Below are 12,754 nucleotides of genomic sequence, written 5' to 3' on the forward strand. Positions count from 1 at the left end.
GACATTCCCAACTGTAAAGCCCATGAGAGCAGAGATTTGTCTTTTTTTTTAAATCACTTTTTATTTTTCAATTACAGCTGACATACAATATTATATTAGTTTCAGGTGTATACTCCTGTGATTAGACATTATATGACTTTAAGTGATCACTCCAATAAATCTCTACCCATCTGACACCATACATAATTAAAATATTGACTATATTCTCCATGCTGTACTTTATATCCCCACAACTATTCTGTAACAACCAATTTGTAGTTCTTAATATGTTCACCTTTTTCACCCATCCCTCCCGACCCCATTCCATCTGGCAACTGTAGCTGTGAGTCTGTTTCTGTTCTGCTTCTTTAATTTGGTGTTTTTTTAGATTCATTTGTTGATAGCTATGTATTATTGGCATTTTATTGTTCATATTTTTTATCTTCTTCTTAAAGAAGACACTTTAACATTTCATATAATACTGGTTTGGTGGTGGTGAATTCCTGTCCCTGTTTCTTATCTGGGAAGCTCTTTATCTGTCTGACAGCTTTGCTGGGTAGAGTGATCTTGTGTGTAGGTCCTTGCTTTTCATCACTTTGAATATTTTGTGCCAGTCCCTCCTGGCCTGCAACGTTTCTTTTGAGAAACCAGCTGACAGTCTTATGGGAGGTCCCTTGTAGATAACTAACTGCTTTTCTCTTGCTGCTTTTAAGATTTTCTCTTTGTCCTGGCTGGGTGGTTCAGTTGGTTGGAGCATCATCCCATACACCAGAAGTTGTTGGTTCGATTCCCAGTCAGGTACATATCTATGCTGCAGGTTTAATTCCCAGTCAGAATGTGTATGGGAGGCAACCAATTGATGTTTCTCTTTCACTCTTTCTCTCTTCCTTCCTCTTTCTCTAAAAGGAATAAACATTTCCCTCAGGTGAAGAAAAAAGTTTTTCTCTTTGTCTTTAACCTTCTGCATTTTAATTATGATGTATCTTGGTGGGAGCCTCTTTGGTTCATCTTGTTTGGGACTCGGTGCTTCCTGAACTTGTATGTCTATTTCCTTCGTCAGGCTGGGGACGTTTTCTGTCATCATTTTTTCCAATAGGTTTTCCCATTTCTTGCCCTCCCACCTCTTCCAACACCCCAACAGTGTGAGGGCTGGTGTGCCTGAAGTTGTCCCAGAGGCTCCTCACACTACCTTCACTTTTTTAAATTCTTTTTTCTCTTTGCTGTTCTGATTGGTGAGTTTTTTGCTTCCTTATTCCAAATTGCTGCTTTTATTTTCAGCTTCATCTACTCTATTGTTGATTCCCTGTAAATTATTCTTCATTTCAGTTAGTATACCCTTCATTTCTGACTGGTTCTTTTTTATGGTTTCCATGTCCTTTTTTTTTATAGTTTCTATGTCTTTATTTATGCTGTTGAAGTTCTCTTAAGTTCACCTGCTCTTCTCCTTATAACCAGTGTTTTGAACTCTGCATCTAGTAGATTGCTTGTCTCCATTTCATTTCATTATTTTTTGAACTTTTGTTCTTTCATTAGGGACGCACTTCACCTCCTCATTTTGGCTGCCTCCCTGTGTTTGTTTCTATGTATTAGGTAGAGAGCTGGGTTCTAAACATCCAGGGTTCTAAAGGGTAATTAGAGAGCCTCAAAAGAGTAAGAGCAGTAGCAATCACTCTGAGGCTATCTGCTATAGGAAAGTAATCATCTCCTCACCCATAAAATGGAAATACTACCACTTAATCTAAAGAATGACTATGAAGATACACAGAAAGCCATGAAGGACTGAAGCACAAAGTGACAGTCATGACTGCTTTACTGAATAGAATATTTCACAGGAAGATGTAAAACAGACTGCGGAAGAGAAACAGAAGATCTGAAACAGAAAGGAATGGCTGAAATAGAAAAGGGAAGAATATAGGAAATATTTTGGAGTCAGAACGGACAAGATCAGAAACTATGCAGGGCTTAATGAAGAAAAAAAAAGTAAAGGGCTTCCAGGGAAAAGCAATAAAAATGGCATTTATATTTCAAAAGCAGAGGCAAAGATGTTCAATGAACATCTGGAAATAATGATCTGAGAGAGGATAGCTGCTGTGAACTAACTACCCACCAACCATTATGTTTATTTGTTTAGAGGTTAGCAGAAGTAGTCCAGAAAGGGCATAAAGGCAGTGAAGAATGATGAACATGGAGGAAGAATAACAGCACAGTAGAATACACTGTCAGATATAACTCAGAGCCAAAGAGGGCTCCCAAAAACATGTCTCTGGAACCTTCTCAGTCTTTAAAGAAGCAAGCCTACTTGGCTCCCAAGATGCTTGCTTGCTTGCTTCCTTTCTTCAGTCAAAAACCCTTCACTGAATTTTATTTTGTACCAGGCCCAGTACTAGCATTACAGATATAAAGATAAATAAAATGCCCTTAAGGACCTTGGAGTTAGCAGAGAAAGGAAACAGGTAGTCAAACGAAGACACCCATGTGTTACAGCAGAGACAAGTGAGCCCAGGGTCTAGCGAATCTAACTTGATGCACACCTCCAGGATGTTTATCCCTGAATACTTTTATTACCTAACATTTTTATTCCCTGAATATTTTTATTCCCTGAATATTTTTATTACCTAACATTTATGAAATGCTTACTATAAGCAAGATATTTTTCTTAGAGCTTTACATACATTATTTCCTTTATTTTTCACAATGACCTCATGAAGTAGGTACTCATTATTACTCTCACTTTGCCAATGGGGGAGCTGAGCAGTCAGTGCATGATGAACTCTTTCCTCCAAGCTCTCCTAATCCTCATAAACCATTTTGTATCACACATAGTACTTTGTAGCATTGGTTTTAAAAAGTATCCCTTGAGGAGTAACTGTATCTTCAACCCCTTCTATTTATGCCCTCCTACCCTACCGCCTTCTTGCTCTAAGTGATGTTTCCTCTGCAGCCTTCTCAAATGGGGGCTGATTTTCACTCATTCTCCAGCTACCACTACTCTAGCTCCATTGTTGCTTCCAGACCCTCCTGAGTACAAACATCCAGCTTTGATTCTAACATCATCAGATGCAAGATCACTCCATCTTGTAGCCATTTACTTGCCCAAATCACTCCCTCTTATGCTTTGAAGATTGTGGCTCCCAGAAAACTGTTACTCTCTAACACCATTCTTGCCATAATTCTTGGTAATTTCAGTAACTATATAAATAATGGTTACAACATATTGCCCCAATAGTTACCTGGCCTCCTAACCTCTGTTGATCTTGATTTCTAGCCTACCTCAGCCTCTCATTCCCATGGTTATACTTGACCTTGTTATTACCAATAACTGCCAGTCTTCTATTTTCCAACCACTCTCTCTTATCTTTTCAATACAGAGCACTAGAGTACCCCAGCTCTAACAATCCTTCAGCCTATGAGGACATTTACTCCACTGATCCTACCTGTTTCATTTCTACCGCCTTCATGGTTTCCTCACTTCCTTCCTAATCCTGGATAGTTTAAATCCGTTGGTCAATTTTTGTAATCACTCCCTGGGCCCTCCATACTTGTATTAATATTAGATTGATTAAATCGCAGCTTTGGTTAAATCCAACTCACCATCTAATCTCTGCCTACATTGGCACAGGTCCTGGGAGCAGGAAAACATGAACAAAATGCTTACTAAAGTTAAACTTCAAACTCATGATCACCATTTCCAAGTGGGTTCTGAATGCAACCTGATGATCATTCTGTATTTGCTAAGGCATTTACTTTCCTAAACAATAGACTTTCTCTTCTCCTAATCTCACTCTTACCTAGTGATTTTGCTTATTGTCTAAGTAAAATCAATCACCCAGAAGAGAATGTTCACAAGACGCCCCCATATTTACCCACCAAACTGCACCCATGCACATACACTCTAACTTCTCTCCTCGTACCATGGACAACAGTCCACATCCAACCCTGCACTGTACTCCAGATTCCGGTTCTCCACTCAGAGAAGGACATTACTCTGGTCATTCCCCACCTTTCCCACATTATCAGAATTTCTCTTTTCTGCAGGATTACTCTTATTAACATACTGTTACTTGTCTAATCCAATAAATAAGTAAACAAACAAAATCTCTTTCTTTACTCTATTTAACATGCCAGCTAGCAATCCATTTCTTTCCTTCCCTTTCATAACAAAGCTTCCAGAAAGAGCTTTTCCGTGTTTTCTCTCATCTTTCCTTCCATTCTTTTGAAACTTCCTCAATTAGAGTTTCATTCCCACCATGCCACTGCAACTGTCCTTATCAAAGTCAACACAACCTCCACTATGTTAAAACTAGTGATCAGTTTTTCAGCTCTCATTTTCCTCGACATACCAGCAGCACGTGACCCGGCGGATCACTCTTTCTCCTCTTTTTAAACACTTTTCAGACACTATACTGAGTTTTGGCGGGTTTCTGTTCTGTTTTGTTTTTCCTTCATTCTAACAGCTCGTTCTCAATTTCTGAACTTGGTGGTGACCTAGGTGGCTTGGGCCTCTTCCCTTCTCCATCTCCATGCACTCCCAAGGTCACCTCATCTAATCCCATGACTCTAAGTACCGTCTACATTTTTATATTTACTCATCCCCTGAAATCTGTTTCTCCTGACGTCTTTCCCAGTTCGGTTAAAGGCAACTCCATCCTTTCGACTTCACGGGTCAGAATTTTGGTGTCCTGTGAAAATTTTGGACACATTTTTCTTACACCTCACAACCAGTTTAACTGCAAATTTTTTAGTTTTCTACCTCTAAAATGTGTCCACTCTCATCTCACCACCCTCATCTCCACCACCTTAATCCAAGCCACCATCATCTCTCATCAAGATCAATGCACCATAAGCTGACAAGTCCCACATTCAAGCATTTACCCCAGTTCATTTCCCCAACCACCTCCTTTGTTCATTCCCCAGATTCCTTTGTGTCCACACCTGTCTGCCCTGCACAATTAGCAGGCTAAGTTCTTGGAGTGCAAAGGCCATATCTGATTCTTCCATCCTGTCCTCTAGCACAGGATTTAGCAGGTACTTTGGGAATATCTGTTAAAGCCAAAGAAAGAAAAAGATCAATTTTTTTTAACCTTCTGAAGCAATCTGTAGTCATCTAACAACTCAATGGGGAATCAGGGTTGGGATTAGCCTCTACTTTACAAATGATAAAAATCTCAAAGAGGAGAAGCCACTTTGCCTAGACTTTAACCCTCATACCTCACACTCCCGGCCCTGCGTTCTTTTCCTCTAGTCATAATGTTCACCACGTCTCCTTAGAGCCCAGGAGATGGTGAAGGCAGAAAGAAGGACCAAGATGACAAAAAGACGTATATATACATTCATAATTAATCACATGACAATGTACACAGCACATCCTGAAGAAACAAGTAAACATGAGCCTCTTGGCTCTGATATAGATGCTATATTGGTTTCAAATAAACAAACCCACATTTAAATAATAATGATGTCATTATCATTGGGTTTCAAATAAACCCACATTTAAAGACCCTTTATGCTGGGGTATTTGTTTTATAAATCATTTGAAAGAGGCACTGATGAGGAGAGAATAAGATTTACTGTGTGGCCTGGCTGATGTGGCTCAGCGGAGGTAGTACCAGCCTGCTAACCAAAGGGTCACCAGTTCGATTCCCAGTCAGGGCACACACCTGGGTTGTGGGCCAGGTCCCTAGTTGGGGGCATGTGAGAGGCAACCACACAATGATGTTTCTCTCCCTCCCTTCCCCTCTCTCTAAAAATAGATAAATAAAATATTTTTAAAAATTAGATATACTTTTTACCCTTATGGAGCTCACAGTACAGTAGCAAAAATGAGACCCAAATACTCAGTGTTTAAAATCCTGGTGGCAGACAAAATAAGAAAAGCAGCTTGAACTCATAGTTAATAAATAATTTTTTAAAAGACAAGATAATAATAAATAAAGCTAAAGGAATTTTACAGGTAACCTACACAATTATTGCAGGAGTCTGGATAAAGGAGGAAAGGATTTCTGTGACTGTGTATGTGATTTTAGGGCTTTCCTTTTGTTGTTTTAAGGAAGAATATGATTTAATATGAAAATCATGGCAGAATTTGTGAAGGAAATGAGCTTGGGGCTCGTAGGGGATGAGGAGGAGGAAAAACAACCGAGCAGTGGTAAAGACGGACTGAAGGCTCGCTCACTCACTCCCACGTGAAGCCGTGCACGTTCTCCCAGGAGAACTGCACCACCGTCCTCTGCTGCCAACACAGCTGGCGTCAGCCCCGTTCCACACCTGCTCCCAGTCAGCCTCTCCTGAGCCATGAACGGCTCTGTGAAAGCAGGGGCTATCCTGCTAACCCACGGAGTTCCTTGCTGCATAACACAGAGCCAAGCACACAAGTACATAGTTTGCTTAACTGAAATGAACCAAAGAATGTTAGAGCTTGGTAGCAACTCAAAAATCATTTAACTCAAGCTCTTCATTTTGCAACAGAGAAAATGGAGACCAAATGACTTCATCCGAGTCACAAAGCAAGTCGGTAACAGACCCAGACCAAAACCTGCGGCCTCCAGACTCCCAGCCAGAAGAGTGGCAGTGAGGCTGCTTTTGTACCCAAAGCACCAGAGATCTCCCCTTACTGGTTAGCCTCCTGGGCTCTTGCAAAGGAGTAGCCCAATCAGGAAGAGCCTAGTCAGGAACGATGCAGCCTGCATGATCCCAGCCTCCTTGCTCCCCATTGCAGCTGCGGGCCGCCCAGCCGCACCCTCCATCAGAATCACCAGGGTACTTAACACACAGTCTTACAAAGAATTCAACTGAAAAATGGTCAAAACCCTTAAGGTGCTCGACATCACTAATTAGCAAGGATTAAAACCACAATGAGATACCACCTCACATCTGTTAGGATGGCCACTATTCCCCCTCCCCCAAAACACCTCCCTGAAACAAAAACAAAACCCCAAAATAACCATTGTTGGTAAGAATATGGTGCAGAAGCTATGGAAAACAGTACGGAGGTTCTTCAAAAAATTAAAAATTGAATCACTTCGTAATGCAGCAATCCCACTTTGGGGTCTAGATCCAGAACTGCAAGCAGGAACTCAAAGAGATGCCTGCACACCCGTGTTCACTGCGACATTACTCACAATGGTCAACAGGGGTCAGCAACCCACACGTCCGTCAGTGAAGAAGGAACAAAGATCTGGTGTATACAGACAACGTAACATCATCAAGCCTGAAGAAGAAAATCCTGTCATGTGCTACAACACAGATGAACCCTGAGGACATTATGCTAATACCATGAGATTTCACTTATATGTGGAATCTAAACAACAAAATAAACCAACAAACAAAACAGAAACGTACTCACAGATACAGAGAAAAAACTGATGGCTCCCAGATGGGGTTGGGCGGGTGGCTGGAAAAGGTGAAGGAATCGAGAAGTACCAATTGGCAGTTATAAAAACAGTCACAGGGGTGTAAAGTACGGCACAGGGAAATAGTCGATAATATTGTAATAACCATGTATAGTGTCAGATGGGTGCTCGACTTACCTGGGTGATCACTTTATTATATAAATGTCTAATCCCTGTTGCACACCTGAAACTCATATGATAATGTATGTCAACTGTAATTGAAAAATTAAAAAATTGCAGTGGTACCTCAGTACTCATTGTTAATTCATTCCGGAACTCATGACAAGTGCTGAAACCGCTTGAGTACCAAATGATGAAGCGTTTTTCTCTTTGCAAAGCAGCACCATGACTCATACAAGTTCTAGCGAGTGAGACAAGTCCCGAACAAGTGCAGAGTGCTAAAACATTTTTTTCTCATCAAAACACGACAAGTTCTAAAGCCTGCGAGTACCGAGGTATGACTGCATATACATAAGAAATGTTCTACATCTGCTAATACAGGAGCTATTAGCCACATGTGGCTACTGAGTATACTGAGCACATAGTAACTATTAGCACCTTAAGTGTGGCTATTGGCTACCATACTGAATAGCCCAGAATCCTAGATAATAAAAAAGGGCTGAGGTAAAAACTCAAAACAACTCCATTTAACTTCTTTTTCCCCTCAAATTTTTTTTTCTTTTTTAATCCTCACCAGAGGACATTTTTTCATTGCTTTTAGAGAGAGAGGGAGGCGGAGGGAGAAAGAGAGAGAAACAGCAGTATGAGAAACAGGGGTTGGCTGCCTACACTCCACCAGCTGAGCCACACCAGCCAGGGCTCACGTGTTTGCAACGTGCATTCTTTCAGCAAATATTTACTGTTTACTGTGTGCCAGGTACTATTCTAGGTATTGGTGAAACAGCAGTGAACAACGACAAAAAAAGACAAACATCCCTTTCCTCAAAAAGTTTATGTTCTAATATAGTGTAGTGATTACAAGCAGGACTTGGAACCAGAGAGCTTAAGTTCAGAATTTGGCTTCACTGCTCACCACCCACATGTTCTTTGAAAATCTCTTAACTTCTCTATGTCTCAGCTTTTTAATCTATAAAATGGGAATGATAATAATAGTACCACCTAATAGGGTCTCCATGAGGATTAAATTTTTTAACATATGCAAATGCTTAGAACAGTGCCCAACATAAAAGAGCTAATAATTCCTATTATTGTTGTATTTTGTTATTATGAGTGGGAGCATATCAATTAACAAACACAAAAAAATGGCCAATTGGTGGTATGGCAAAAAATGAAGCAGGGTAAGGGAACACAGAGTGCCAGACAGGAATTAGTTTTAAGCAGATGGTTAGGGAAAGCCTCTCGAAGATGATGATACCTGAGAAAAGACCCAAAAGAGGAGGAAAAGGAACAAGCCATGCATATATCTGGGGGGAAATTCAATCCCATGTGAGGTGCTTGGTATTACTAACAGTGTTTTATAGATGGGGAACTGAGGTTCAGACTGCAGAACCTGTCCAAGGTCACACGGCTTATAAATGACTGAGCTTTAGTAAAGTCAAGTCCAGGACTACTGACTCCAGTCCCTTCTCCACTACTGGGCCTTCTTTGACCTCCACTCCTTTCTGCTGTTAAACAAGACCAGTGGATTCTTTTCTCGTCAGTTTCCTCTTCTGGCTCTCACCCACACCCACGGGCGTCCTAAGCAGCTGCACACCAGGCCCCCCATGTTAACTGCTGGCTGTGCAGAGAAAACAGGCATTTATCAAGACCAACAAGGCTCAAACACCAGGAAGGAGAGGTAAATATGCATCGGAAATAAAGGCCACTGTTTCCAACCCGGCCGTTGAGGGAAAAAGCTCTGCTAGATATGGACTGTGGGAAAACTATAATCAAAAGTTAGGTTCAGCCCGCGACTGGCGTCGCGCAGCTGGCTGGGCATCATCCCGCAAAGGAAAAGGCTGCCCGTTGGATTCCTGGTCAGAGCACGTGCCTGGGTTGCAGGCTCAGTACCAGGCCAGGGCGTGTACAAGAGGCAGCAGGTAGATATCTCTTTCTCACACTGAAGTTTCTCTTTCTCCCTTTCTCCCTCCCTTCCACTCTCTCTAAAAATAAATAAATAAATAAATTCTTTAAAAAAAAGTTAGGTTCAACCTACTGAATCTTTCTCATGTAAACCTGGTATACAGAACTATAGAAATAAGGAGAAAAAATCCATAGGCTCACTTTATCTATAAAAAAGTAAGTGATTCAAAATACTTTCGACAATGTTTTCTCTGTATGTTTTACCTGTGCACATGAAATCTCTGTGAAAACACTGGCAAGTTACTGCAGAGAAATCCTTAGTCCTGCCAGGAGCAGCTGTACTCCTTACAATTCATCGCAAAAGTCACTTCCGCTCTCCGGGCCCCACTTCACTCACCAAACAGAAGTAGAGGCTGGACTAGACGCTAGGTTCCTCTATCTTTAGCCCTTTATGGCATGTTATATTATAATAATGACACAGTACCCCTGCAATTTCAGACTCTGACCAAAAAGTTCACCCATTCAGTAAACATTTATATAAGCTAGGTATTGAAAACACAAAGAGACTACATGAAAAATTCATGAAGGAGTCACATATATTGCTTTTCCTGTTCACATATGTAAACATCTCTGAGTTTTGTTTCTACTAAAAAACAGAACTTGTCTCTAAAATTCTGTCATTTTTCTCTAATGACACAGTAAGAGGGGTGCGGATCTTTTATTATATACTATACTTAACAACCCCCCCCCCCAAACCCTCTCCCTATTAAATCACAGCTCACATTTATTTTCCCTTCTTTCAATCGCTCAGCCTGAACTAGTCATTCAGGATCCCCCCCAGGTGCTATATGACCGGACCACCTCTAATTCTGTCCGCGTCTTTTTGTTATACCTAACCAACCATTAGTTCCTTGAGAACAGACCTCAAATCTTCTTTTTCTTTGCATCTCCAGTAAGACTTTTTATAATTTATTTGTAATCCATAACAAGACTAATCCAAAAGAATGTGAAGTGATTCACCTTATTAGGATATAAAAATAAGACAGTTAAAATGAAAATGAATAAAGCCCAGCTGGGACATAGATTCTAAATCAAATGATGGTAATTTACTTCCTGTACCTGCTCTGTCCGTGCCACGAGGATCACTGCCAAGTCAACCCCTTCCTCAGCAGCCTGCTCGCCTGCGAGTAAACGCGCAGTGCCGACCTCACGGAGCCGGGACATCACCAGAACCAGCTGTGTAGCCAGGCACTGGCGGCTGCATTCCAATCCTAGATCCCTCACATGTTGACCGTGTGATCCTGGGCACCGTACTTGATTTCTTCAGGTTTTAATGTCTTCACCTGTTCCAAACGGTGATAACACAACTTTTACAGCTGAGATAAAAGTTAAGTCTAATAATAGATGCAAAACAGCACAGTGCTGGACACTTAGGAAGTATCCAATAAAAAGTAACTCTCTGTAGTAAGCATTGCTCAGATCCAAAACTACTAAAAATGAGGAAAAAACGTATCCAAAGACTGTTGTCTTAAACAATAGTTTTTGAAATATAGTTCCTTATAGCTCTCTTGTTTGCATTCCTGGCTCCTTCCAAACACCTTTACTACAGCAGGAAAGCAGGGGTGAAAATGCAGTGCGTGACAGGAAAGGTGGGGCTTCGGGCTGTTCGCCAGGCTGGGATCACACTGCCACGCCTCCTCCTTTGAGCCCCACAGAATGCCTGTGCAGGAATTAATAAGGTACGGTTGCCAGGAAGGCCAGTTTAAATAGAAGCAGCTTGGTTGGGTTTGGGGGGTATTTTTTTTCTGATACTACTGCAACACAGTGGTGTCTCTGGGTCTGTGGCTTGCTGTGCAGGATGACAGAAGGTACAGCCAGAACATAAAGGCAGCAGAGGACATAAAAAGGACAGAACACAAGGAAAACACTCAAAAAGCCAGCGTAGCATGATCACCAGTAAGAACTGTTTCAGGAGCACATGCTGAATAAGCCAATATGCGTGCAGTCACTGTGATATAATTACGCTTTAATGCATTTTGATCTGTGCACATGAAGAATGTCGAAGAAAAGGCTGATCTGTGTCCCATATACGGAGTCCTAAAATATCAGAACGGGAAGAGCCTGCAGAGTTAACCAGCACAGCACTATTCTTATCACAAATGCAGGACGAAAGGAGAGAGGCTTACCCATGGTCACACAGACAAGTCGGCGGCCAGAACTGAGGTCAGAAGCCAGGTCTAGGCTGATTGTGGACTTTAGTATAAAGAATGTAGGGAGAGAAAATATCAAAAGCCTTATCATTTGTGAACAAATCTCCAGAGATGGCTTAGAGCCCCCAAATTTGCAAGTGTCACAAACTGTAAGTGGGAGACCTTCCTTAGCTAAAGTAAAGCTCGCCCACCCACCACTGACTGCCTCATCGAATCCTCACCTCAGGAAAGGAAGACACAAGAAAACACAGACCTTTGAGGCTGCTGAGGAACAGCCAGAGCCGCTATGGTAAGCAAGCTCACTGAAGTGAAACGTCTGAAACGAAGCCCCAGTTTGTGAAGGGTAAAATGCTGCTGTCCATTCCCACAACTCACCTTTGAAAAGGGTGCCTGTCGTCAGTGATATTAATGGAAATAAAAATTAAATCCTCAAATCTAGAATTATAGGCTTTTTAAACCCTGCCCCTGCTACTCTCCGGCATGCCCCTCCCCCTCCTCACCTACGTGCTACACAAATTGAACAGGTGCTTGGCTGTCTCACTTTGTTTAAAGAAGAAAAGCGTGTGCTCACTTTCCCACAAACCTCGTGTCATGCCTGTACATTCAAATCCTCACAACCCTCCAGGCCCAGCTCAAGGCTTCAACTCCAGGAAGCTTTCTTTGAAAAGCCCACATTAAAGTGACTGTCCTCTGTGGTTCCACACACCCGTCACCTCCCCTCCTCCCTGTGTTTCTCATCCCCCCCCCCCCCCCCCCATTTCCCTGCACTTAATTCAACCTAAGCTCTGGCTAGCTGCTTCTTTCCAAGTGCAGACAATACCTATCCACGGCCTCTGGAGCGTGACTCTGTCCCAACTGTTTTTCCCCTGTCAAAATCGTACCAGTCCAGATATGGTTTACTGGAAAGAAGACTGGACAACTTGACTCAGAGCATCTGAGTTGAAACCCCAGCTCCACCACTTCCTAGCCAATGTCCTCATCCAGGGCTACCCAGCTCTTTCCACAAGACAACACATCCTTCACAGGTAAAACCGGAAAAGAGACCTGAGAGGTTATTAGACATACCTTAAAAACTCGGGCTCTCTAAGGGATATAAAGTATATAAGGCATGACCTCTGCTCTCTAGAAGCTTTTGATGTTATGTGAGTAGGAAAA

The 12,754-nt window shown here is 41.9% G+C and overlaps 1 protein-coding gene across 4 annotated transcripts in view; it reads right to left on the reverse strand.

Annotated features, from left to right (window-relative positions):
* The window catches only part of FAM168A (family with sequence similarity 168 member A), a 187,759-nt gene that overhangs the window by 84,348 nt on the left and 90,657 nt on the right, over positions 1–12,754 (reverse strand). Inside the window, exon 1 of one of the 4 annotated variants that reach the window (XM_053670794.1) lies at positions 4,912–4,930. The exons of the other annotated variants lie outside the window; for them this stretch is intronic. The gene's annotated coding sequence lies outside the window, so the exon portion shown is untranslated. Of the gene's footprint in view, positions 1–4,911; positions 4,931–12,754 lie in introns of those variants that run through there. 4 annotated transcript variants of the gene reach the window in all.

The sequence above is a fragment of the Artibeus jamaicensis genome, unplaced genomic scaffold, assembly GCF_021234435.1.
Source record: "Artibeus jamaicensis isolate MK-2021 breed Jamaican fruit bat unplaced genomic scaffold, CSHL_Jam_final contig_64, whole genome shotgun sequence".
NCBI classification, from domain to species: domain Eukaryota; kingdom Metazoa; phylum Chordata; class Mammalia; order Chiroptera; family Phyllostomidae; genus Artibeus; species Artibeus jamaicensis.